We start from the raw sequence: 26172 nt of genomic DNA on the forward strand, positions 1-26172 counted from the left end.
ATGAAAAAAGGAAATGGCCAAACCAGTTCTCAAAGGAGAAAAATCCCTGAATGATACATATCATAAAATATATCTATATTTCATGTTGCTTCTTCTCATCAGAGTTGTATTTCTGGTCATGTCTGTTTAGGTAAATTTTAGATCAGCTTGAATTCTCTGGACATATTACAAAGTGGTCAGAATAGACATTTCAATCGATGTATAGTGGGAACTTAGAAATAAACCATGTCTTAATTCCCACTAGAGTGCTGGGCAGCAAGGGATGAGGTTGGCTTTTGTGATGCTGTTGTTTTGTTGTGGTGGTTATTGTTGTGATTGTGGAAAGAAAGAAGGGCCCTGACAATATCTGCAAAACAGCATTTCTTGTACCTGTCTTTCCCTCATCCTTCACCTGCACTAATGACCTGGCAGACCAGTCAAAAGGATCACAAAATTTCAGAGAGGGCAGGTTCCATCATGATATGAGATCAGGGAAATATCTTAAAACGACTGTGTCACTAGAGAAGAAGCACTAGACCCACTTTTAAATTTGCTTTCATTTTGATGAAAGGTACACATGTGCAGTCTGAAAAGTCAAGCCTAACTATGTATTAAGAAAAACAGCAACCCCTGCCAACCCATCCATCTTTTCCCATTTGGGAGTCTTTTGACTTTTATCTCCTTCATGTCTAATAACATTGTTATAGGACTATATCTGGTGGAAGTAGTAGCTGTGACTTCTCATGGGGAGAGAGGAGGGTTTCCCTCTTCTTCCAGCTCCCCCACTCTTCAACCTTCATGACCCCACACACAAGCACACATTCCGCCTCTCTATCTTCTCAACAGTTCTCTAACACTGATGGCCTGTTTTCATTTAGACGAATATTCCGTGTTTATTGTGTGTGTGTGTGTGTATATACATATACATATATATATATATAATCTATTATTATATTTTACCTGTCAGCACTGAATCATGTAGTATACTATGATTATGTTGCCTTTCTTGCCAAAACTGCTTCCCCTGGAATTATTTTACTTTTTAAAAATTTCGCTGAGTTTTCTATGGACTTATTTCTAAAATCATTTTCCAACCGCCTCTCCAATTGTCTGGGGTTTCATTTCATTCCCTGAGAAACGTTTCCTTGAAACTTTCTGATTTGCTCCAAGTGGACCATGTTTCTCTACAGCATGGCTGTGCCCTCAGGGTCTCCCTTCATCCCCGCCATGCTGATTCTCTTCACCTTTTTCCTGGTTCCTGAACCTCTACAACTTCTTTTTTCTTGGTTTACTCTCCTGCTTTCCTAACACAAAACTTCTAGTAGTTTCATGAGAAAGGGTACATGAAGTATAAGTCTTTAGATGTAATTGGCAGCTTGGCTGGGTATGACATTTTGAATCAGAAATCATTTCCCTTGAGGGTTATCATTTCCCTTGAGGGTTGCAGACATGGTTCTATTGTGTTCTAGTTGTTGAGAAGTCTGGAGACAATATGACTTATGATTCATGATCTTTTGGATGAAATCTTTTTGTTTGTCGCTCTCTGGAATCCCCGAGGCTCTTCCTTATTTCTGGTGTTACCACAGTCTGGGTCTATCTTCATTCATTGTCTGGGCACTCAATCAATTCTTTCAACCTGAATCATGTCCTCAGGTTTTAGAAAAATGTGGTTCTGTTTTTATTTCCTTTTTCTTTCTCATGTACAATGCATTGTTTTGAAATATATACACATTGTAGGTTGACTAAATTAGCTTATTATTAATAACATACGTATTAGCCCATATGCTTATTTCTTTGGCAAGAACACTTAAAATATACTCTTAGCAATTTTTAAGAATACAAAACATTGTTATTAACTATAGTTACCATGTTGTACAATATAACTCTTAAATGTACCTGTTATTTCTGATTTTTTTTCCCTTCTGTTTTGTCTTTTCTCTCTTTCTAGAACTGCCCTTATTGGGTTATTGGATCTCCTAGTATAATCTTCTAGTTTTCTTATCTTTTCGCTCTGATGTTCTATTTCTTGGTCTTTTTGTTTCACTTTCAGGGGAATTTCCTCAACTTTATATTCCAATGAGTTTCTATTTCTGCTATATGCTTTTAATTTCTAAGAGTTCTTTCCCATGTTCTTTTTTTATAGCATCTGTTCTTATTTCATGGCTCTAACATCCTCTCTTTTACCCCCAGCAATGTTAATAATGGTTTTTTGTTGTTGTTGTTGAAGTCCATAGTCCCTCTTCCAAATTCCTTTGTTTCCATTAGTTTATTTTTATTTCTCTCTAGGTTAGTGGCTTTCCTGAGAAATACAGCAATCTTAGCTGCTTATGTTTAGGAAATGGGCACGAAAAGGCTGACTTGGTGTTCTTTACAAGTGTAATCTGTCAACCATGGGCCCTACTGTTAGGTTATGTGGTTGCTCTGTTTCAGTGGGAACCCTGAAGTAGTTATCTGCAGGTCTCCATGTGTGCTGGTCAGCTTCTACAGGAAGAGTCCTTGGGTCTCCTGACTGTAAAATAGAAGCCAGGCTGCTGGCATTCTGAAGTCAAAATTAGAGAAGAGATTCTGGGGGCTCATATGCAGTATTCACATTTGCTCAAACCCCATTTTCGATCTAGTCCCCTCACTCCCCTGCTGAACTAATTACGCCAAGTGTCCCCCAGCATTTTGTATGCTGTCCAGAGACTAAGCCCCTAGACTTCCACAAGGGTGAAGGAAGTTACCAAGCTAGAAACGGGGTGGGATTTGAAGTCTGATTGCTTCTTAGTCTTTCAATCAATCTTGTTTTCAGCCTCACCTGGTACCATGAATGTCTGAGTTGTGGGGAGTCTTCCCACTGTTAAATCAGGATTCCATTCCTTGGGGTCAGCTACATCAGTTCCCATTCAGACTCTGCACTCCAGCTTTCAAACTAGTGGCATCATTTCTTCTCCAAGTCGTTTCTCCTTGTGAGCTTATACATTACAAACACCTTTAATTACTAACCTCTTGTGAGTTGTTAGAGAAAAGTAAAGGTAAATAAATGTGTTCCATCCTCCATCTTAAACCAAAAGAACAGTTCCACTTCTTATATCTAAAGGGGTAAGTTACTAGATTACCAAGTGTGCTAATCCTGAGCAAATCAACTTTGAAAATCCGTAGAGAAGTGCACAGTTTGGGAAAGAAAGCAATGCTTTTTTCTTCCACACAATCTTTCTTGACCCTCCCGTGTACTCTGGTAGTCTAATGGCACACAATGAGGCTTTTGTTATTCCAATCACCTGTTCAACAACCACATCCTGGGCCCCTTCAATGACCCAGGCACCATGCTCCACCTTGAAGAGTCTGAGAAGAACAAAACAAAGATGGCGCTGACCCTCAAGAGCTTCTACTGTAATGGGGAAAGAGAAGCAAAGACAAGGAAGCAGACACATATTGTGATGGGGTCACAAAGGAAACACATCGAGGAGGGGGGTATTACCGAGAGTGAAAATGAGAGTATTACAGGCAGTAACGATTAACAGGAGGCTATTCCAGAGACTAATGAGAAATGGAGGGAAGCATACTACAGAGTCACGATAAGCAGGGGGTAGTAAAGAGAGTAATGAGGGGGCTTATTCCAAAGAGTAACTGGGGACGACTTTTATATAGTCAAGGAAGACTTCTCAGAAAGGCGACATCAGAAATGAGACCTTCAGAGTGAGAAAGAACAAGTCCACGAAGGATGTTCTAGACAAAAGAAGGAACAATACAGAGACCTTAAAGGGGAAAGCAGCTTGGGGGAGCAAGGGACTCATGGGGGGCCAATGTGGAAGGAAAGTCATGAATGAAGAGGCAGGGGCAAGATGATGTGGGGGAAGTCAACAGGGACTCAGATCTTGCAGAGTACAAGTGACTGTGGTAAGAAGTTTAAATTTTGAAGCCAAACTTGGGAGAGAGGTGAATAGAGGTGGGAAAAACAGGTACAAGCTTACTAGGATAATCTAGGGGCCAGATGAGATGGCTTGACTAGAGCACCAGAAGTAAAAAGGGAAAAAAGAGGTGGATTCAAGGTACGTTTTCATTCTCACCCATGAAAAATTACCAAAAATTAATGGTGATGATATGCATTTCCTTAGCCTCATCGTTCACCAAGCACAAGCGCTCACTCTAAGTGAATTAAGCTCTGTCCCCACAGTGACAAAACAACCAGGCAATTCATTCAATTCAATGAAGAAGTAAAACCAATCAGTGTAGAGAAAATAATCAGATTGGCCAAATGTCTTCCCAACAGGTTGTTTTGGTTTTTAAGCTTAAGCAGAAAGGTCATGTACACATTTGACCAATAACTTCTGACTCATCTATGAAAGCAAAGGAAGAAAATCCACTGATCTGATTTGTTTTTGACCCTACAGTCTACAGAGAAAAGTGAGTTATCTTTAATAATTGTGAAAAATGCCCAAATAATGTCACTGAAGTGTGTTAAACTGATTTGGATTATTGAGGAAGGACACTAACTTGCTTTTAAATGAATGGCCCTTTTCAAAAAGTAAGTAGTTCCCTGGCCAAATTTTAAATCACAGAATGTGATTCCGTTTAGGCTTCAGCATCATACTATATGAATCACCTCCTACATCTTCAGAAATTACAAACTCCACTGTCTTAATGCAATCTTCAGAAATTCAATCGCTCTTACACAATTATGTGACTTTTATTAGAGAGACCATCTCTCATCACAGCTCTCTGTGCCGTGCTCTTCCTTCCCTGATTAAAGGCTGTGTTTTTAATAATTTCCCTCAGAAATAATCGCCAGACTGCATTTAGAGGAAGAGGCCGCTTAAAGTGTTACAGCAATTTTAAATGTGGCCATCTTGAAAAGGCTATAGGAAACTGTAAAATACTTAGAAAGAAAATGAAATAAATAAACAACATGATGAAACTTACAACATGACTGTAGACATCTTTAATGCCAAACCTTCTTCCAGCTGCCTAATGTCTAAGCCATACTAAAATGCTATAAATACACTGCTCAAATATCATTAACTAAAAATGTAAGTAATTTGATATATGTCTTTTGGTTTGTCCCAATACACCAAAACTCCATGAATTTGGATTCCAAAGACTGAATTATTATTTTTAAAAAGGGCTAAAAACGAGTCTACAAAATCAACCTTCTAAGCAAACTGCAAATATGAACAAGAACATAGGAGTAATTTCCTAGACTATTAATTGATCTGTGATTAAATTGTTTAGAAGCATCCTTGGAATTAAAAGATCCACAATGTGCTAGCAATTACTTAAAGAAAGCTGGGCAGATCTCTAAAAGTAATCACTTTGTGGATAGTTAATTATTCAAATATTTTTAAGCCTGTTTTCGAGCCTACGTTATTGAGCCTAAATATTTACTGGGCACCGAGCACAGCCAACAACTGTGCCAAGGACTATGCTAAACACAGGGCATTTGTTCCCTGGAAAATGAGGCAGACACACCCACATGATAATTCTAGTTCATTGGGGGAGAAATTCAGTAAGCAAATAATTATATAAAAAATTCACCAAGCAAATGTGGTAAACAGCATGAAAGAAAAAGCATGAAGGTACTAGGTGGCCATGATATAGGACCCCAACCCAACATCTATCTATGGAAAAGAGTAAAACCATGCGCACAGTCAATCATCTGACATCGCCCCTGTTCTGGACGGCTTTCTAAGTCTGAATCATCTATTCATGTAATTATTCAACCAATTTTCTTTAAGTCTCTGTCGCATACCTGACGTTATGCTAAAGTTTAACAGTAAATTCATTTGTTTCTGCAATCCTATTACATTTTTTGTTTAAGAAGCCTCTTTAGGAAAAAAAAAAAATGGCTAAAAATGATGGAAGAAAGAGGTTTTATTCCTCTCAAGCAGAGAGAACGGGAGACGTCGGATGTCAATGCCAATCAAAAAATAATCAGAAGTTAGTGGGCGGTAAGCAGTGAGAAGCAGCCCCGACTTCAGCTGCACAGGCAGGGAGGGTTGTGGGAGAGGACCAGAAAGATGGATTTATCAAGTACAGCCTCGGGTATTTCTGCACTATCCTAATGCAATCTTTTGAAAGTTTGCCTCTAAGTAATCATAAACAAATCTTTTATTTCAGCAACCATTTTTCTTAGTAATTCTCATCTCTTTTCTATTTCTTTGATGAAAGGCAATCAAGATAACCGCCCTCCCCTTGCAGAAATCTTGAATTCAGTGCAAAGTGGTGTTTAAAATTTTGCTTTGAGTTAAAAATTCTGTCATGTCCAGACATCAAGAGTGTGCCCTTAAAATACAGAGTGAAAATAGGATTATGAAATTGGAGAAAGAAAAAAGATGATAAAAAAGCAAATGCCATTTGCAAGATTGAACGCCAAAACAGAAACTGGCTGATCTACTTTGTGTATCATTCTTTTAAGTTTCTCGTTGCTAAATGAAAATTGTCTTGCAGGTCTCTTCCCTGGGACATAATCGATATACCTGAAACAGCTTCTCATCTTTCCTCAAGATTTACGCCCTAGAATGAAGGAGGAATTATTCTGTTTCAGCAATTTCAGAGCACTATGACTTAATAGCTTTGGGGAAAGAATTAATACTTCTTCATTAATTCTAATGAGAAAAGATGTCGGAAGTCCTGTCAGAGAAGGAGAGTGAAGGCACAGAGAGAGAAGAGGGCTCTGGAGAGACCCCCCTGACCCATCCCCGGCCTCCTGCTGGCTCCAAATACCTCAGAAATCCCTTCAGAGGAGGATTATGTGAGCCCAAGGAGAGAGACTGTGGAGGGAGAGGTGAGCTTGCCCAGACCTGTGATGAACGAACAAAAGAAACCACTGAAGAAAACCAAAGTGTACAAAGCCAATGTCTACCTTTGTGCCAGAGATGTATTCAACCCTCTTCATACAGTATTTAGAAATTGTATCTTTTATGTGTGTGTAATTAGGTAAAGCTTTTACTTCAGAAACCACCTGTAATCGCCGTCGTCTCTCCATTTCTGTTCCTGAGATGAAAGGAACGTGTTTTGATCACTTTTTCCTCTCAAATACTTTCTCCAAGCTCAGTGAATGGGGCTGGTTTGAAACATTTCGGTGACTATAAAGCTTGGTCGTGTACAGAATTCAACAGTGTTCCTTCATCAAGTGGAATAATGAAAACTGCCCAGGAACAGTCTTTGAAAAGTTTATCTCAAAATTGACTGAGGAAAATGCATTTTGTGAGTTTGTTAAAAACCAGTGGTTCCAAAGCAATGGTGATGTCTAGAGACATTTTGGGTGGTCCTGACTTGGAGTGGAGGGGATGCTCCTGGCATGTTGTGGGTGGAGACTAGTGACCCTGCTACACATCCCACACTGCAACAAAGAATGGTGTGTCGCCAAATGTCAGCAGTGCCCAGGTTGAGAAACCCTAGTTTAAACCAAAGATCACAAACTCAAATGCTACAGGAGCCAGACAAATCACTAATTCAGGCGCCTGCCTGGGGATGGCCAAACAGCAAGCGCAGGCCCCAGGGGCGGCTGACCCCCAGCTTCGGCCAACTGAGACAATGAAGGTTGGAGGGTCCAGCTCACCAGATCTGTTCGTTTTTCAGGAGAAAAGTCGAAATCTGTATTTCACATGCTTTCAAACATTCATAATTAATTAGTTTTCAAAACAACAGTAGCACTGTGCTACCCAACACACCTGTGGCCTGAATTTGCTAATGAGAGGCCGGTTGGTGGTGACCTCTTGTTATTTAAGAAACTCACATGCGCCGCCCACTCTGAGAGCAAAGCTTCACCCTGGTTTTGTTTGCTGTCTTGCTGAAGCAAAGTTTCTTTTTAAAAATACTGTTAAAAATATTGATGGGAGAGTAAAGCTGTTTTTGAAAAGTAATTTGGTGGTATTTTATAAGGTGATACAAATAAGTATAAAACCATTGATCCAGCAATCGCTCTTTGGGAAATTAGGCAAGCATGTGTACTGCAGCAATAGCTGTGGTAGGAAAAACAATAGGTATCAACATAAACATCCATCAATAAAGTAAGGGTTGAATAGATAAACAGTAGTACATCCAAACTAGAGGATTGGATGCCACTATTAAAACAATCCATATACATATCGGCCTGGAGTTATGTACAAAACATATTAAGAAGAAAAGAACTGCCGATTACTACATCTGATATAAGCCTTTGTATAAAAAACAACAACAACAAAATGTGTCTGTCTGTATTCGTATGTGAGTGGAGAAAGATGTAGAAGGATGTGTGTCAACCTAACTTTCGTGGCCTCAGGGGCAGTGAGGCTGGAAGTTGTCAGGCTTTCCTTGGATAAGTCAATGCTGCTTTCTTTTTTGCAACAAACGTGATTTTGTGTTATCAGTTGGAAAGAAAAATAAGAGACACAAAATCATATTGGTTCAAAAATTCAGACTCAAAATAATGAGAAAACCCCCAAAGTATATTATACCTGAATATGCTCAGGCAAAACTAAAAGTCAAGTCAGTCCTCTTACCAGAAGATCAGAACAGGTTCCTGAAAGACAGAGATAAATCCTCACACATCAGTAACTAAAATTTAGTTTTTCAGGCACAGAAAAACTGAGAGATTCATGAAAGGAAGAGAAAAATATATTTTTTCCATCTCTAGCCAAATCTAGAGTATTTCTGTACTATCCTATTTTTTTTTTTGAAGCTTTGCCTCTCTAAGTAATAATTTAAAATCTGTCTCTTTTTTTTCCCCCAGAAACCACTTTTCTCTATGGTTCTCATTTGTCTTCTCTTTCTTTGATGAAAGGCAATCAGTTGAAGAACACTTCACTTACCATTTTCTTCAAAAAAACTTCATTTTTAGTGGGGAAAGTATGCTTAAAATCTTTTGATAAGTCAAAACTTTAATTGTGCCCAGACAAGAAGAGAATGCTCTAAAATAAAGGAAGGATAAATTGTAATGAAGAAGGAAAACTAAATGAAGGGAACAAATTACTAATATTATTTGCATTCTTCAGTGCCAAAATTGAATCAGGAGAATCTACTTTATGGATCATTAATTTCAAACTTTCTTAACTCTAAATGAAAATTGTGGAGAGAAAAGTTCAGGCTTTGGAACATAATTGATGTGTTTAAGCAATTGCCTCATCATTTCTTAAGATTTACACCCTGGGGAAGGAGATGTTATCCTGTTTCAGCAATTCTGTAAGCAATATTACTTAACTAATGGCTTTAGGAAAAGAATATCTCCCTATTAATTCTGACAGGAAAAATAATGGTACAGAACCATTACTTCTAGTCAGAGAAACAAGAAGGGAGAGAGTGGATGAGGGAGTCCTAGAGTTCAGGCTGCCATTTTGTTTCTCCTTGGGAAAACATTTTGAGGTGATTTGTGACAGAGAGATCGGGCACAAGAAACACCAAGAGCACTTCCTCCCACCTCCCTCCATCACCTCATGGCAGAGTAACACAAGTGCAAAGGGTAAAAAGAAGAAATAACTCTCATCTACTTGATTTCAGAGAATTACATCACCATCCTCACATAATACTTAGCTATTCGACCTCTTCAACATGATTAGGTAAACCTTTTACCTCGAAAAGTATCTGTCTGAGAAGTTTTCTTTGCTTTTCTATTTTTTCAATGAAAGGCAGCTGCGTTGATAACTTCAGCCCCAGAGGAATTTTCCTAAACTATGTTAGTGGGGGAAAAAAATCCAGTTAAAATATTTTAGTCACTTAAAACCTTAGTTATGTGCTGAATTCAGAAGAAGAGATTCCAGTGAGAGGGAAAGTAAGAAAGACAAGGAGAAAGAATAGAGGTCTCCCTCATCCCCTGCCCTGCCTTGCCCTGGAGTTAAATACAGGTTTATTGCTAATAATTAAGAAGCTCTAATTCTATGTACTTGTTGTAGTATACACGTAGCTGAAGATTAAAAAAAAAAAAAAAAAAAAAAAAAACAGGACACAACTACACAATGATTGGTATTGTGGTAAATGCCACAGAGGAGATGGGTTATGAATCATCCCATCTCCACACCACAAGGGCGCTTCGTCTGCTTTGAGAGTCAGAAGTGACCAGCCTGAGGAATCGCCACTTCACAAAACTATCTAACGAGGGCTGACTTGGTGATGAAGCCTCAGCCCTGGTTCCTCAGAGAGACGTGGCTGAAGGACCCATCGAAAGAGCAGAAAAATACATTTATCAAAATCGAGCAACCCATGCCAGGGTATTTCTCTTTCCTAGTGCAATTTTTTGAAAGTTTGTCTCTTCTAAAGTAATCATGCATTTTCTTTCAGAAATTATTTTTCTTAGTGGTACTTATTTCTCTTATTTCTTTGATAAAAGGCAATCAATTTAAGATTTCCCATTTAGAGATTTTTTTTAAATTTTTCTAAACAATATTTAGTGGAAAGTCATATTTAAAATCAATCCTTAAGTTAAAATTTGTGCCCAGACCACAAGTGTGTATCGAAAATTTAGAGAGCAAAAGGATATATAAGACGAGGAGAAACAAAATATGATTAGTGAAAATACCTCTTGAAATATATAATGCCAAAATTGAAATCAAGAGTATCTACTGTTTGAATGATTATTTTCAATGTTTCTCAACACTGGATGAGTTCATAAACAACAGCCCATTTCTTGAAATATAATTAAGGTATTGGAGATTTTTCCTCAAGATTTGCATCCTTAAAAAGGAGAAATTGATCCATTTCAATGATAATAGCTGGGAAGAAAGATCTCCCCTTCTCTCCTTCATTAATCCTGAGAGGGGGAAAAAAATGGGCTCTTGTCAAACTAGAAACAGAAACAAGAAAGAAAATATTAGAGTTGGCATCATCAATTTTGGTTTTCTAATCACCTTAGGAAAGAAAACTCTCTAAGTCCAGCCTTTGTGAAGCGACAAATATTGAAGGAGTATTCAGGGCTTCGCTCAAACCAAGACTTCAGACGAGTAAAACTTAATTCGACGAGAAAACCAGCAAAAGATGATGGGGGAATACTGTTCTGTTTTCATAACGCGTTTAGATATTCTATCTCGTGGAGTACTTAGGCGATTGTACTTTTCTTGCTTCTCTTTCAGTTCTCTTATTTTTTGTGTCGTAGAGGAAAGTGAAGCATTTGGAAAGCAGAAAACTTCCTTTCACCCAGTTATTTCTTCTAAACAATACTAGTGGAACAGTCAATTTGAATATTTCAGTAATATAAAATCCTGTTCAGGTACCAAATTCAACAGCATTTCTTAAATACTGTTTAAGACAAGAGGACTGAGATAAAGAGGAAAGAAATAAATATCGCCCAAAATACTCTTTAAAAACTTTCACACGCAGAAATGTACTCAAGAATCTATGCTTTCTGGCTTATTTCACAAGTGTCGTTTTCTTAATAATAAAACAAACTCAACTGGGTGGACTGTGGGGGTCACTGAAATACTTTCAGCTTGGCTTCTTTTCTCAAGATTTCCATCTCAAAAGAAAAGAGTACCCCGGGAACTGCAATCCTTAGCAATGCAGCTCAAGTGGCGTGTTTTTTTGTTTTTTTTTTTCCAGCAAAAGCCTCTTGATAGTTTCTATGGGTTCTGATAAAATAAATAAATAAATAAAGTGGGCCGGTTATGAATTCTTTTAGACCAAAGCAAGGAATAAAATATCAAGAGTTAGATCTGCCCTGCTATGAACAGATCATGGAGACTTGAGCCTCAAAGTTGCGTATAACTCGGAAGCTGAGACGTGGGGTAACAAAGAGGAATGGAGGAATAATAGGAAGAGAGGGGCCACATTCTTACAGAATTCTGAGAAGTCGCTCATTTGTCCTCACACCAGTTGTAGAAATTATTTTAAAAATGAAACTTAAATTATAGGACTTTTTTTCTTTTTTACCTCAGAAACTATCTCCTAGACGCACAGTAGCATCTCTGTCTTCCTGTAAATTTCATCAGTCTGGTTAAAATGCATTAAAAATTTACAAGCTCAGTCACGCACAAACCCAAAAGCTTACCTGAAAATACAGGTAGGACGACAAAAGCAACATTTAGGAAAGAGAGGAAATAAAAAAGGAAGAGTACTTCCCTAGAAATATATATATATATATATATAATATATATATATATATATATATATATATATATATATATTTTTTTTTTTTTTTTTTTTTTTTTTTTTTTTTTTTTGAGAGTGAGTCTGGCTCTGTCACCCAGGCTGGAGTGCAGTGGCGCAATCTCGGTTCACTGCCTCATCCTCCGGAGTAGCTGGGATTACAGGCACCCACCACAAAGCTGGGCTAATTTTTTGTATTTTTAGTAGAGACAGGGTTTCACCGTGTTACCCAAGATGGTCTCCATCTCCTGACCTCGTGATCCGCCTGCCTCAGCCTCCCAAAGTGCTGGGATTACAGGCGTGAACCCCTAAAAATAATTTTCAAACCAATCTAATCAATCCGTAAATCTCATTTCTAGATGTTTTTAAAAGAGTAGCAATTGATATATTGCTAGAACTGCCCAGAAAGTCCAATTTTTGAGGCATAGAAAAAGCCTTTACGTCTTTCCTGAAGAATTCTACTCTACCACTCACAAAAGGAGTCTCTTTGGCAATTCTAAAGCAATATAGGAAAGGACATCCATGATCTGACAGAAAATGGAGGTAGTCATTAACTCTCGTCCGGAGAAGAGTGTAAACAATGTCAGGCATCCAGAAAATTCCATCTGGAGAACGGGTAGAGGATGCCGCAGGAAGGGAATCTTGTGGCAGGCACACAATTCCGCACAGAAGACAGACAGCAGCTGGGGGGCTGGGGGGAGGGGGGAGGGGGGAGGGGGGCGCGGGGCGCGGGGCGGGGGCGGTGAGAAGAACAGAATGAAAAATACGCAAACCTTCCCCAAGGGGAGAGAAGGTAATCTTTAGAGTCTTCCAGCTTGCACTTCCCTGAATCCTCCCCTGGGGGTGGTCTTGGGCCGGGGTGAGGGCTGGAGGAACGGGTTCACCATAGCACAGGGTGTCTACCTGGGTATTTTCTTGAGTGAGACAAAACTGGAGAAGTAAGACTGTGCTGCCCCAGAATCTTCTCTCAATAGAAGTCACAAAGTCTGCTTAAAATGCTTACAGATGGCCGGGCGCAGTGGCTCACCCCTATAATCCCAGCACTCTGGGAGGCCAAGGCGGGCTGATCACCTGAGGTCAGGAGTTCAAGACCAGCCCGGTCAACATGATGAAACGCTGTCTCTACTAAAAATACAAAAACTAGCCAGGTGTGGTGGTGCATGCCCGTAATCCCAGCTACTCGGGAGGCTGAGGCAGGATAATTGCTTGAACCCAGAAGGAAGAGGTTGCTTGAGCCAAGGTCATGCCAATACACTCCAGTCTGGGTGACAGAGCGAGACTCCATCTCAAAAAAAAAAAAACTTACGAAAGAAATAACTAAATCAAGGATGTAAAATAAAAGTCAAAGTCAAATAAAAAGAGATGAAAGAAGGAGGGAAACTTGAACCTTAAGCAGTTGTCATCAAAAATGTATTCGAGACATCTTCTTGGCTTATATTTTAAACTATGTTATGACTAAATTCAAATCACAAAAATAATACACAGCTTAAATGATCACGGAGTAAACTAACATAATGGTTTTGAAATAAAGTAGTTTACACTGTTTCTATGAACACTGACAGAAAAATAATGAGAAAATTGCGTGAACATCCAACAAAACCTGAGGGCTGGAAGCGCTGGGAGTGGGTTCTGTTTGGTTTTCTCACTCAGGCCATCATAAAAATTTATTTAAAAAAAAAAGTCAATGTGGAGAAAGGGGAAGAAAATGGGAAATGGGCCTGCATCCCAAGGATGCTATGTGGGGGGAGTAAAAGAAAAATAATTGTCATATCCACATGCTTTCTATCACTTTATGGAGCTTCAACTTCTCTATGCAAAAGCAACCTTCAAAACTTCTATTCGGGGAAATTTATTCGTCCATTTTACCTCCAATATTCCAATATTTCTCTCACAGAGAGGAAAACAAAGCTACCATTTTCCTTGCTGAACCTCTTCTGGCCCCACGTCTGCTGTGTGTGACTGCCAAGTATACTTCATGATTATGAAGGTTATCTCAGGGAAAGAAATCCATACCCAGGCTCTAATAAATACAAGGGGGAGAGGACGAGAGGAGATGAAATAGCATGAGGTGGATAAGAAAATTTAAAATAGGTTTTAGCGTAGAAATGTACCCTGTATATAAGATCTCATCTCGGTACTCATTATCGCTTCTGGGTGTATTTTCCAAGTCAGAAGGGTGCAGTTTTGATGCTGTCTCCCTCACGAATTTCAAAGAGAAAAGAAAGTTAACCCTTTTTCTTCCATGTATTAGCTTTGAAAACAAAGAAAGCAAATGTGGCCTTTCCTTTGTGGCCAAGTCAAGGTTGGACAATCTAGGCGACTGGCTGCTCCTCTCCTCTGGTCAGGGTGTTTGGCTAAAATGCCCCAGGTCTTGAAAAGGCCAGGCCTTACCTAAGCCAGGCAGCCCCACACAGAGGGGCGGGCAGAGACCACATGAGAAATAGGGAGAGAGAGAGAAGTCGAGATGGACTGATTCCAGGGGAAACTGGGAGGTCAGGACACTTGGTAGATGGGAACAAGCTTCCCAGTTCTTCAGAGGTAACCAGTTTAGTATTTGAAAAACAGAAGGCCCAGAAATCAAGCCAGCTGTGAGAAGGGCCCCAGGCCGACTGAGCAGGGACGAACAGGAATGCCCAAACTGATCAGGATTAAAAAGAAACAATCAGAATTGGGTAATTTTCAAGCAGATGAAGTCCCCCAGGGAGGAATACGCCAGAAAGGACAAGCGTCCGAGGTCTCTACCGCTTTGCCATAGGGAAGGGTTGGCAGATAAAATATGGATGCCTGGTTCCCGGTGAACATCAAATCATTTTTAGCATAAGTATGTCTTACGCAATGTTCAAGGCATACTTATGCTAAAAGAAATTATGTATTCTGGGAGTTCTCTTTTTTTATTTGCAAAATCTGGCCATCCAACTTTAGGGAGGTGGAAGAGGAAGCAGGGCAGGGCCTGGCCGAGCTTAGATAAGTCAGTCTGAAGATGTCAGGCCTGGCAGTCGCCACCTCCTCCCAGCTCCGGGCACTATAGCACTACAAGCTGTACATCCAAGGATGACCACGGGCTGCGGTTTGGGATGAGTAATTATCATCAATAAAGACATCTCCATGGGGGGAGCACCTCACAAATATCCCAAGCATGGAGATGGCCCTGACAGCCCTCAGAGAATAACTTCCATGAGCTCCCGAAACTCAGCAGAAAAAGTTCACAGCGGCTCACGCCCATAATCCCAACACTTTGGGAGGCCAAGGCAGGTGCATCACCTGAAGTCAGGAGCTCGAGACCAATCTGGCCAACATGGTGAAACCCCATCTCTACTAAAACTAGAAAAATTAGCTGGGCATGGTGGCAGGCACCTGTAATTCCAGCTACTCGGGAGACTGAGGCAGGAGAATTGCTTGAACCCGGGAGGCAGAGGTTGTAGTGAGCCGAGATCACAACACTGCACTCCAGCCTGGGTAACAGAGCAAGACCCTGTCTCAAAATAAAAAGCTCACAAGCAAGAGGTAAGACAGGGACAGGTCTGTGGAGAGAACCAGCATCCCACAGCCCTGCTATCCTCTTAGGAAGTTTTTAGGACCACCATGAAAAATAACCTTCTAAAGATCTACTTTGAAAAATCATTAGTCTATGATCATCTCAAAAATACTTCTCCCACTCTATCCATTTTCTTCCCTGAATGGTCCCCTAACTAGGAAAGGCTTTTAGGTATAGTTCACTATTATGAAGGTTCTTTCTGGGTGAGAAACCTTAGCTAGCCTCTAATAAATGAGAGTGGGAAAGGATGAGGGGAACAGAAATGGCATGATGTAGATAATAACCTTTAAAAGGGACATTATGTGGAAATGCGTCCTGGTGTTCCGGATGAGGCGGCCACACTCCAGTAATTGCAGGTTCGGGAACATTTTCTAGATGAGAGTTTTGTTATGCTCATAACTTCTCCCTCAATTTTAAAAGGAAGAAAAAAAAGAGGGAAAAAATCTTTTTTCTTGTCTTAAGCTGGGATGGGGGAGAAAAAGAGCATAACCTTTGGCTTTTATTATTAAAGTTGTCAATAGCATGGCCTTCAGAGAAGGGCAGGAGTTGACTTTTTTCTACCAAAAACATCTTTGTCATCCACTTGAGGGCAAAGGGCTCATAGGAAAATGGCCCTAAGCCAGGCATGGTAGGTGGTTCCTGCCTGCAATCCCAGCACTTTGGGAAGGGGGATCACTTGAGCCCAAGAGGTAGAGACCAGACTGGACAACATGGTACAACCCCATCTCTGGAAAAAAAAAAAAAAAAAATGCAAAAAACTAGCCAAGCATGGTGGTGCGTGCCTGTAGATTGCACCATTGCACTCCAGAGTGGGCAACACAGTAAGACTCTGTCTCAAAAAACAAAAAACAACAAAAAAAGAAAAAAGGAGAAAAGAAAATGGCCCATCATGCAGGGAAAAGGAATCAGCCTGAAGGCGAAAGCTCTTCAAAGGGAGAAATCAAGCAAGCCAGGAAGACCCTTCTATATTCATTTGTCCTCTGTACCTGGGAGAGGAGAGAGATGAAATATAAGAAGACAAAAGGGCATGTTGTTTGGCCCAAGAGACTCGTTGGCTGGGCAGGGATGAACAGACACCCTCCGCTTTTTGTTCCTCACCTGGCTGCACAGAGGCAGAGAAAGGTGCAGCCACATCACCAGTGCCTCCTGACTGGGGAGGGATCTCGAACAGACCAGGAAGGAAGAATCAATTTACAAGGATGTCAGACAGACTTGGGAGGCCACAGTACATTGACAGAAGGCAAGGGACTGACAGAGGGCCAGGGTGAAAACCTGGTATCCTCTATCCTTCTTGTCTGTTTGAGACATTGTTAACCTCACTGTGCAAAAGCAACCTTCAAAAATTCTATCTTAAAAATTATTACTCTATTTACCTCAGAACTATTTCTCCCCTACATGTGAGGACCCAAGGCTATCTGTCTTTCAGCACTGAGCATCAGCTGGTCTTCTGCTCACTGGAAGAGAATCGGCCGTGTGCTGCACTCTTTTGGAAGGTTCTCTGAGGGGGAGAAAGCTATGCCCACCTGCTAATAAATACCAGGAAAAGAGATGAAAGTTGATGAAACAGTACAGGGCAAATAATAAAATATAAAATAGGTGTCAGTACAAAAGTCTACCTTATGGTTCTTTTTTTTTTTTTTTAATAGGTAGCCACTCTCCTCTGATTATAGGTCCAGGGTATATTTTCTCAGTGAGGATTCTAATGTAGCTCATCTCAAATATTTTCAATGAAAATAAAAGTAATTTATGCATCCAACAAAGTTCTGGTTTGGGTAAAGACTATAATGAACTTGGTCTCACACAGCAGCTCTGATAAGGGTCTGGGTTAACTCTGCTCTGGAAACACTAATTGCAGCCTGCATCACAGGAAATACAAGTGGGGTGAATGGGGAAACTCCTGGGGGCAGGGGGCAGAGGTTACAATGAAAGGAAACATGTGCAGCAGCAGAGAGATGAGGCAGGCACCAAATACATTCAGCAGAGAAAAGCAGAACCCCTGTGGGTCAAAAGTCTCACAAGAGAAGCAGAAAATGATCGTGGTTGGGTGTTCCAGGTCAGCATCACAATGGGGAAACGTCATGTTGGCAAAGGGGACCTTGGCTGTGGCACGATGACAATGGTACTTCATCCCTGTGGTCTTCCTCCTCAACACCCACAGCCCCAGACTCACCATGAGGAAAATGTCAGACCTACCTCAGCAGAGGGACATCCTACAAGGCACCTGACCAGTCCTCCAAAGTGCCATAAAAATAAGGACAGTGACTGAGAGCCGGGTCTGAGAGGAGCCTTAGGAGCCATGATGACTAAATGTCATGTGGGACCCTGAATGGCAAGAGGAGGGCATTAGGGAAAAACCAGGGGAATCTGAACAAATGGTGAGTTTAGGTAACAATGATGGGTCAACAGTTAACGGTCATTAATGGTAAAAAATGTGCCATACGAATATAAGATGTTAATAATAGGGGAAAGGAGGCGCAGAGTTTATGGGACTTCCCTGTAGTATCTTTACAACTTTTCTGTACATTTAAAACTGTTATAAAATTAAAAGTTTATTAAAAACAACAACTGCCCAATTCCTTAGGTGGTCTTCAAAAGATCATGAAAACTCCTTTGTCTTGGGGGAGGGATTTGTGTTTGCAGGGGGCATCTTTCACTTCTGTTGTTTTGAGTGTCTCAAAACCTAGACTGTCTCTAAAACCCTGGAAGTCTACACGTTCTCCTTTATTCTCTGGGACTTGGACAATACAGCTCTTCTTCTAGGATGTTGCTTCAGGGTATCTTTCCTTCCCTGATAGGCTGTGAAATAAACACATTATTTTTTCAGTTCTCTCATTTCAAGCCACTTTCTTTAACAGTATTTGGGGTATTGTACTGTCCAGACAAACGATCTAATTGGCAGAGCCCAATGCAAATGAAAATGGAGAGCCTTGGCCGGGCGCGGTGGCTCAAGCCTGTAATCCCAGCACTTTGGGAGGCCGAGACGGGCGGATCACAAGGTCAGGAGATCGAGACCATCCTGGCTAACACGGTGAAACCCCGTCTCTACTAAAAAAAATACAAAAAAACTAGCTGGGCGAGGTGGCAGGCGCCTGTAGTCCCAGCTACTCGGGAGGCTGAGGCAGGAGAATGGCATGAACCCGGGAGGCGGAGCTTGCAGTGAGCCGAGATCCCGCCACTGCACTCCAGCCTGGGTGACAGAGCAAGACTCCGTCTCAAAAAAAAAAAAAAAAAAAAAAAAAAAAAGAAAATGGAGGGCCTTTACTCAACATTATTAAGAATTTCAAGCCCACAACAGGGGAGCATCAAACTGAGCATGGGACCTTGGTCACACACCCATCAAGATGGCCTTGGATATTGTTCTAAACTCTAGTTTGGAAGATGTTTATTTCTTATTATGAAGCAGTTCTTAATACCAACCATGACAACCCATCCAACAACCGCAAAGACAGGAAGAACCAAGGAATGAAACTCTCGTGAAAGTGCTTGCAGCAAGGTGAGGCTGCTCCTTAAAGACGAGCCCTGCCCGCCAACAGCACTGTACCCCTCTGTGTTCTGTGGCTACCCCAAGGTGGCCCACCATGACCCCTGGCTGACTTCTCTTCTTAGAAAGGAACCCAAAAGCCCATTGTAGAAAAAGCTGCTTATCATCAGAAGTAGAAGCAGCAGACAGGAGAGGATGGCCCATCGGGGTTGTTTTCTCTTCTGTTCCTTTCGAGTAGGTGGGGATGAGGGCTGCCAGATGCGTGTGTGCGCATGCATGTGTGACCCACCCTAGGATCAACTCCTCAACAGCGGGCATGCAATTGTCAGATGAGAGTTCTCAGCTCTGATCCCCAGGAAAATTAGGGAGGGCTTGAGAAAATTCTTTAAGGTTCTTGTCCTGATTCCTGTCATGAGTTTGGGATAAAGCAGAGGAGTGACGTAGGTCTGAGAAATAAAACTTTCAAATGGCCACAGTCCCCTAAAGGGGACATGATACTTCCATATTTATTGAATACAAGGTATTTCGGATGGAGAAGAGGTTGGATGGCCACTTGTTTACTCTCCTTCCACTGAAACAATCATCTATGGAGGCTTTGGCTTTCATAGAATCTCAATTCTTTGCTGTTTCCCGATAAGACTGAGGTTTTTTTCGTGTGTGTTTTTCGGTCTGTCATTTGCTTTGCGTTTTGGCTCTACTACTGTCCAGTGGGGAAACAGACCTATTGAGTTCCCCTTCATTCTCAGGCCACCTGTGTTCTTGCTACTCAGACTTTTTTCTCCCACTGCACCAGGAGGGACTCAAAGGCAAATATTGGGAGAAGAACCTTGGCCATCATTTGGGTAAGCTTGCTGCGCCAGCCACTGTCCTGTGCCCAGTACTGAATGGGAAGGGAAGAGACAACAGCTCCTGTGTCTCTAGGTTGTAAAGACAATGGTGACTCTCACCTTCACGCAGAGGCAGGTAACAATGCAGCCACTAAGAACTTGGACCTCAGAGCCAGTTGCCGGGTTTAAATCCTGCCTCTGCCACCACCAAGCCATGTAACCTGGGGCAAGTCTGTCTGTCGGTCTCTGTCTCTGTCTCTGTCTCTGTCTCTGTGTGTGTGTGTGTGTGTGTGTGTGTGTGTGTGTGCACGCCTCAGGGTCCTCACCTATAAATGAGAGGAATCCTAGAACTTCCTGCAACGAAGGTGGGGAAAGTTAAATGAATTGATACTACAAGCACCAAGTTTAGGATCTGAAACATAGTGCTCCAAAAACGTGGGGCTGTTATTCCTGTTAGTACTGTCTTTATGACATCATTGTATGTTGTTGTCTGATTCATTCACTTGTGGTCGGTGGCTCATCTCCCACTAGCTGGGACATCAGCTCCATGAGTAATCTGCCATGATCATCAGTTTTTCCAACACCTAAAACACTGTGTGGGGCACATAATAGATGCTCATGAGATAGCTACTAAAATTAACGAATGAAAACTAGTCTGTCTGACTCCAAAACTTATACCATTGACTACTTTTCCAGTTCATTTATCAAAATCTCCAATATAATCCCGGCACAGGGATGTTTTCTCCTTTAACATGATGTAGATCCTCTTGGAAGGTTCATCAAAGGGTTAACTCAGTGCCCAGTGTCTTTGGGGTCCCAGGGCTGAACTGGACTCTGAGGAGAATTCACATATGGATAGGCTTTACAGAAACTCTCCTTTTCTGATTAATTCCCAGCAGTTCTTTCCTCCCACCCCCATGAGCAAGATCAATCATGATTTGACTCTGCTCCACTATTCTGATTACAATCATATTTTAAAACTCTGATCATTTTTTAAACTCCATTTAATGTCAATTTGCACTTATCAAGTGGTTTTTTCTTCTTTAAAAAGGTAGTTCTCTTTAAAAGCTAAATATGAATTTTGAAGGTATTTCCAAGAAGAAACGGATTAAAGGTGCCCATAAATTTCAGCCCTGTTTCAGCAGGGACTGTTGCTGTAACGGAAAGTGAGAGCCAACCCAGGTTTGTGTATTCCTTGTGCCAGAGTTTCTCTTCTCTTGTTACATACGGTATTAACTTTCTGGAAGGGTGTATAGGTCTATCCATAAGCTCTCCCTCAGTGATCAGTGGGGTCTACTGGGAAGGAACAACAAAATATATACAAATAATGGGACCCTTTCATGCAGTGGTGATGGTCTCTCACGCCTTGTTCTGTGTCAATCACAGCATGGTGTTTTTACTTCTCTTATTACTGTAGCTCACCATATAATTTGAGAATCCTTCAGTGAGCAATAGTGGAAAAGCAGCAGTAACTGACTGGAAGTGACAAGGAAGAAAATTAACCTCCCCAGGTGCAGCACCCATAGCTGGGAGACCTTGTTCCTTCTTTTACAAACGGCAAGGGGCGGGTGGTGGGGAGAATGTGCAGAGAGGTTTCAAACAGAAGTGTTTGAAAGCAAAAGAAATTGAGAGCAATGTGCATCTCCAGGCTCATAAGCATGAACATGGAACACGGGTGCTTAGGCATAAGACTCTTGAAACAGGATCATTTGCTTTCTTCAGATAAACAAGCAAAAACATATTTTTCTCTAACAAGAATTTAAAAATTTGTCATTTTTTTTTAACTTGACTTTTTACACTGTGCTGGGGAGCGCAATAATGAGTAAGATTTTACTACTGCCTCGAGAGACTAATGGTCGAAGCATAAGGGAAATCTTAGCCTGAAAACAGCACCTGGAAAATGGCATTCCGGCATCAAGACTAACTGAAATTATTCTTTGTAAGGAAAAAAACATGTGGATTTTCACCTTATCTAGATCTCTAGCTCATGTGGCAGAGCATGCAAGTTGCCTATTTCTGATCCTTCTCCTCAGTAATAAGAACCTACTTTCCAGCTAGAGTACATTGTTGTTCTGCTAAAAACTACATTTCCCAGGTCTCCTTACAGCTAAGTATGACCGGGTAACGCATTTCTGGCTAAAGAGATATGAGAGGCAGTGATACATGCAATATCCACCACATGTCCTTACAGGGAAGTAGGTACTCTCTCCTTCCTCTTTTCTTCTTTCTTTCAGCTGGAATGCCGATCTAATGGCAGGAGCTGGAGCAGCCATTCTTGACCACAAAAAAGTAAGGAAAACCTACTGTGAAGAAAGCAGAGGAATAGGACAGAAGAAACCTGGCCTCCAGTACACCATGGAGCCTCCTTAATAGACCCAGACTGCTCTCACCTGATGGTTATTTGCGAGAGAAACAAATTTTATGTATCTTTTTAAACTCATTGGCATTTTCAGTCTTCATGAGACTGCCAAAACTGTATTGTACTTAACACCATGGTAATGTGAAAGCTTACAGTGTGAGCTCTAAATTTTAGCCTAGTTCCTAAACTTTGGCTATCCCCATATAACCTTGGTAAATTTGCTATGTCTGTCAACCACCAAATATTAGGACTTCATTGTTTTGTTATATCTGCAAATTATCTGGACCAGGCATAAGCAAACTATAGCCTACAGGCCAAATCTTTTTTGCCTTCTATTTATGTAAATAAAGTTTTATTGAAACACAGCCATGTCCATTTATCTTTAAAGTTTTATTGAAACACAGCCATGTCCATTTGTTTATTTTTATAAATAAATCAATAAAATATAAAATTGTTTATATTTTATTTATTTATTTATTTATTTATTTATTTATTTATTGAGACAGAGTCTCACTCTGTCGTTCTGTCATCCAGGCTGGAGTGTACTGGCTTGATCTCGGCTCACTGCAACCTCTGCCTCCTGGGTTCAAGTGATTCTCCTGCCTCAGTCTCCTAAGTAGCTGGGATTACAGGCACCCACTACCATGCCCAGCTAATTTTTGTATTTTTAGTAGGGGTGGGGTTCCATTTGTTTACATTGTTGTGTGTGGCTGTTTTCTCCCCACAATGGTGTTGAATAGTTGCAACAGGATGGCATGGCTAGCAGAGACAAAAAAAATTTAACTCTCTGGCCTTTTACAGCAACAGTTTGCCAACGTATGATTTAGACTAGTAATTACATTCAAGTATTTAATGAATTCCTTTTTTCACTTAAATAAGATTATTTTTAAAATAAATTTTATATTACTACCTCAGATGGAAAACTAGTATTCCATGCTGGGGCAGACACTGTGAGATGTCAACCTACTCTCATTCTCCCCTTTCTTTCTCACCAGCAAGACTCCAGTGATGTTTAGTGTCACTCTGGAATACTCTTTCTCCAGGATTCCCCAAAGCCAGGGTAGTCTTGTGACCCAGTTCTAGGCAATGAGCTGTACAGAGGAATTGCTGGAAGCCCTCCAGAGTGCTTTTGAAAGGCATACCCCTTAGGGATTCAGGTTCTTTATTCCCCGCCCCTCCCCACCGCTTGAAACACGAGCATGGTGCCTCACCCTGCTGCTGCGATCATGCTACCCAAAAAATTAAATGAAAAGAGTAGAGGTGGGTACGGCGGCAATAGAGAAGGATCCTAGGTCAATGGTGATATCCTGGACCAGGCATAGTAACCAGACCACCTATACCCAGATGCCTTGTTATATGGAAAAATATATCCCTCGTTTATTAAAAGTTTCTAGCAAATGTGTTCTAAATTGCTACACATGTCTCAAGTAGAAGGTATGATTGACTGATTGGGGGAAAAGAGCTTCCATTCTTCACCACTCCCTGTATTCATGCCCTTTGCAATGCGATTTTCAGGGTCTCCCATCAGGACCATCAGGAGGTGGGGCTGATTTTCCCACGCCTCAGATCTCAACTGGTCTTGTGACTCTCCCTGGCCAGCAGAATGCAACAGAGTGATGCCATGCCAGTTCCCAATCTAGGTCTCAAGAGCCTTGTGCTGCTAGGTGTTTAGCCAAAAGACGGAAACCGTTATACCAAAGAGATACTTGCACTCCCATGTTTACTGCCACACTATTCACAACAGCCAAGGTGTGGAATCAACCTAAGAGCCCATACCTGAATGAACAGATAAGGAAAATGTGGTACATATACACAATGGAATAGTATTCAGCCATAAAAAGGAATACAGTTCTACCATTTGCAGCCACATGGATAGAACTGCAGGTCATTATGTTAAGTGAAATAAGTCAGGCACAGAAAGAAAAACGTCACATGTTCTCACTCACATGAGACTAAAGAAGTAGATCTCACAGAGGTAGTGTAGAATGGTGGTTAACAGAGGCTGGGAAGGGAAGGAGAGGGGCAGATAAAGAAAAACTGGTGAAGGCATACAAAAATATAGTCAGAAAGAATAAAATCTAGTATTTGATAGTACAGTAACAAAATTCGAATTACACAACAATATATTGTGCGTTTCCAAATAGCTAGAAGATTTATAATGTTCCCAACACAAAGAAAAGATAAACATCTGAGGTGATGGAAATCCCAATTTCCCTGACTTGGTCATTACACATTGTATGCAGGTATCAAAATATCACATGGACTGCAAAAAATGTGCAACTAATATATATATATCAATTTTTAAAGAAGCCTTTGTGCTCCTGTGCTCACTCGCTTGTCCTCTCTCTCCTCCCTCTGTCATCATGCCTAGCCTTCATGGGAGGATGGAAGACATAAGGTTCTTTCACCCCCACTGGCTGGTCTAGGATGGCCTCACTAGGCCTAGGATGTTCCCATTGGCTGGTCTTCTACCCCTACTGGCTGGTCTAGAATGGCCTCACTCACAAGCATGGAAGTTGGTTGGCTGCATGGAACTTGGCTGGCTATCAGCAGCCAACTAACTTCCATGCCTGTGAGTGAGGCCATCCTAGACCAGCCAATTCCCCATCAACCTGCCAGCATTTCCCCCAGCTGGCTCCACAGATGAATGAACAAACCGAGCAAGATCAGCCGAGCCTGGCTCAAACCAGCACAATACCTAGCTGACTCAGAGATCCATGAGCAGAAATAAACACATGTTGTCATGAGACACTGAGTTTTGGGGTGGTTTGCTATATAACAACATCTAACTTACATAACAGGTAAACATACATTTGATAGAAAGTAGACACTGCTGTGTTACAAATATACCTGTGGTACCTTTGATATATAACATGTGGATGTTATATATTTATGGTGATTAATATGCATATTTTTATTAAATTTTTTTCTGAATATTTATTTGCAATTATCACTATAACCTATGTGGTTGAAATGGAAAGCTCAGTGTTTCATAACAAGGGTCTGGAGTCAGACTTCCTAGATTCATAGCTCTTGCTTTTTCTGTAACCTCCAGTAAAGTCACTTAACTTCTCTAAGCATGTTTTCTCATCTTTAAAATCACTATCATTATGGCACTTATATTTTTTTCAAAGAGAGAAAGAAAAAGGGCCCATAAATAGTCACTGATCCATCATAAACACCTCAGTGGGGTGTTTATGATGGTGTTAGCTAAGATTATTCCTACTACTATTCTTATTACATAATATAAGACAATGGAAACCAATTATAATACGAATGAGGAATCAATATAACTGAAGTTTGAGGGTATTTAAAACACTGAAGGTCAAAATAAATGATTATTTTAAATAATGCATGAGGAAATAGAGTTGCTCCCAAATATCCCTGTATGACTGGATCCTTCAAGTAGATACTAGGTCTTTTTCTACTTCTGTTTGTATTAAAATAAATAAGGCATTTCTCCATGTCCAGCCAAATGTTATTTTACTTTCCAAATGTTGTATCTGAGTCAAGCAAGTGGAGTTGGTCCCATTTCAACCCCTCTAATGAGATCTCAGAGCATCTATTATACTAAGGAGCAGATATGCCTCAGTGTAAGAGATTTTTCCTCCAAAATTTATCTCAGAAAATAGTTACCTTAAAAATCGAATTCATACAAAGGCTCCCATTTTACAGAGAACTCTCTCAATTACTTCATTTTGAATTACAAAATACTGTTTGGGAAGATACATTAGCCTGAAATGACGCCATTCAGTGCTGGTCTGGGTCACTTATAGACATCATCTGAGAAAATTGGTTTAGAAAAAGGTGATGGAAGGGGAACCTTTAACAGAAATTTAGTCATTATTCTTGAGCATTTGGGATACAATTATAAGTAAGCATTGGATGCTATTGTAAACAAATCTCTTAAAAACTGATTTAAAAAGCAAAAGAGAACATGTTTATTTGCTGGAAATTG

General features: G+C 40.7%; 2 protein-coding genes across 2 annotated transcripts in view; one reads left to right on the forward strand and one right to left on the reverse strand.

Annotated features, from left to right (window-relative positions):
• ATP5F1E (ATP synthase F1 subunit epsilon) overlaps positions 1 to 26172 on the forward strand; it is a 558621-nt gene that overhangs the window by 335663 nt on the left and 196786 nt on the right. The gene's annotated exons all lie outside the window — the stretch shown is intronic.
• ZNF831 (zinc finger protein 831) overlaps positions 1 to 26172 on the reverse strand; it is a 111873-nt gene that overhangs the window by 6317 nt on the left and 79384 nt on the right. The window lies entirely within an intron of this gene.

Source organism: Macaca thibetana, chromosome 10 (genome assembly GCF_024542745.1).
Source record: "Macaca thibetana thibetana isolate TM-01 chromosome 10, ASM2454274v1, whole genome shotgun sequence".
Lineage (NCBI taxonomy): Eukaryota > Metazoa > Chordata > Mammalia > Primates > Cercopithecidae > Macaca > Macaca thibetana.